The 2,203-nt window shown below is 45.2% G+C and overlaps 1 protein-coding gene across 1 annotated transcript in view; it reads left to right on the plus strand.

Moving 5' to 3' along the window:
* Window positions 1–964, plus strand: part of LOC146679599 (stonustoxin subunit alpha-like) — a gene marked incomplete at its 5' end in the record, with an annotated part of 2,277 nt that extends 1,313 nt beyond the window's left edge. Inside the window, one exon of the mRNA XM_085450242.1 lies at window positions 1–964. This exon is cut by the window's left edge and continues 1,089 nt beyond it.
* Between the last annotated feature and the right edge of the window lie 1,239 nt (window positions 965–2,203).

The raw sequence follows: 2,203 nt of genomic DNA on the forward strand, positions 1-2,203 counted from the left end.
ATTGTTGTTCAGCTTCAGAGGTTTGCAGGAATGAACTGATGACCAGAAACAGCTGCAAAGTCCAAGAAAATACCAGCTGGAGTTCAGCTGCATTTGAAGAAGTCAAAGAAAAGTAAGGATGGCAAAGGGCGACGTTTTCTTCCAAAGAGCTGCAAACATGGTCGACGCCTCATTAGAAGAATCATCTGGACATTTGTGAGGAACTCTAACCAAGAAAGCAACGTCACACAGATCCAACAGACAGTTTCCATGACTGCAAGTGTTGAGTGGAAAAATGCTACATTGCATTATTGCATCCTCTCACCACAGGAGGCGCTGTTGGCACCACTGATTGCTGATCAGCTGTTCTCTGATGATCTGATTGATACTGTGAATAACGGGACTCACTGAACTCTGTGACACAGTGAAGATTACAGAGTTTAACTTCACCCTTTAAGACTGACCACAGAACCAAGTCCGCCAGAGCTTTTGTTATATTTTTACATGCTGTGGAGCCATTTGTGGGAGCATTTCAAGTTGCTATACATCAATACAACTGTTATAGCCCTAATTTTAATAATATGTATGCATTAAGTCCATAGTAACTACATAAACTGCAAAAAAACCTCTGCTCATCCATCTCTGTGTGTATCAGGATACATTTGGTTCATAATACACAGAAAAATCAGAGTTATTACCTGTAATAAATGTGAAAGATTCCTGCAGTGATAACCAGGCAGGACTGAAACACATCCAAGCTGTCACCACGGTAACAGCACCGCCCATCCACAGGTGAGGGGAGGAGCAAAAAGAGGGACTTTGACCATTTTATACTAAAAACACTCAACTAATGTTTCTAATATGAAACAAATAAGCCCACATTAATGTGAGCGTTTATTAAATAATAATAATGATGATTTCCTCCTGATCTCATTTCCACAGCAGAGAAAACTGTGGTGTATATTGAGGTGGAGGGTGTGGTCTGTGGCTCAGGTGTAGAGTGAGGGTGGGGTGCACCACAGCAGCATGCTGGGACTGCTGAGGGTGGAGGAGGGAGTGATGATGACATCAGAGCTGCAGCACAGAGACCAGTGAACACACAGTCTGTTCATCTTTGCATAGATACAATATACAGCACAATATTGAATGACAGACACGCTGTGGGAGCTTCCACAGATACACTGACGTCAGCATCCAGAGTCCTCCTGCTGCTCCCCCCTCAGAGCCCCGTGATCAGCACCAACACATTCAGTTAGATGACAGAGTCCAGCTGCAGCTAGAATCAGCTCCCCTCTGTGAACAACAGCACAGCGTCAGTGTTTCACACTCAGTGAAAGGAGGAAACAGCAGAAGAACACCATGTGTGCTACGTTTCCCAGGACACACTACAAACTGCACAAATACAGAGCAGCACGTGGAAGGACCTGGAGCTGCATTTACAGAGCTGCAGACAGCGTGATGTCCTGTATGGACAGGTGGAAGGAACCAAGTCCTCAGCTGGAACACTCGTGTTTGTCCACAGACAGGAAACACAGCAGGAAACTTCCTCACAGAAGTGCAGCTCATGGATAACACACTTCCTGTCAGTCAGAATGAGGCTGCAGCCAAACACAGAAAGGTGTTTTTGTCCAGATGAGCCCAGAGAAGAAACACGAGTGTTCACAGACATCAGAAGCTCAGAGAGGTGAAACATGAGGTTGGAGTCCTCGTCAGCATCCAGAAGAGCTGCTGTGAAACCCTGAGTACTCATGACAGACTCTGATGGCACAAACACATCATGATTCAAACAGAAAGACAAACATGGAGCTCCTGATCCTCCTGCATGAGAACAAGCTGACATGAGCGCTGTGTCTGAGAGTGTCTCCCTGTCACAGTGACAATAACACAGCTGCTGCTCACAGTCATTAAACTGACCTGAGGTCAGCTGTGCTCCTTACATATGAACCATGTGACCTCACATCAGTGCTGTGGATGACTGTAGTCATAGAAGAGTAGAGCTGTAGCAGGTGGTGTGAGGAGGAGGTGGTGTATTCTAGTTAACGCAGTAATGAAACACTCCAGCAGAGGGCGCTGTTAAGTCCTTATTGTAACACAGTTACTGTGTGCAGTTAGACTTCATACATAATCTGCACTTATTTCCATCAGACATGCTGTCAGGAAATGATTGGTTTCTATTGATTCTACTTCCTGTTGACTCGTTTGATGACAGTGAAACAATCACAGC

The sequence above is a fragment of the Copadichromis virginalis genome, unplaced genomic scaffold, assembly GCF_057382275.1.
Source record: "Copadichromis virginalis isolate Kocher_CV1m ecotype Utaka unplaced genomic scaffold, C_Virginalis_male_GT1.1 unmapped_scaffold_1, whole genome shotgun sequence".
Taxonomy (NCBI): Eukaryota; Metazoa; Chordata; class Actinopteri; order Cichliformes; family Cichlidae; genus Copadichromis; species Copadichromis virginalis.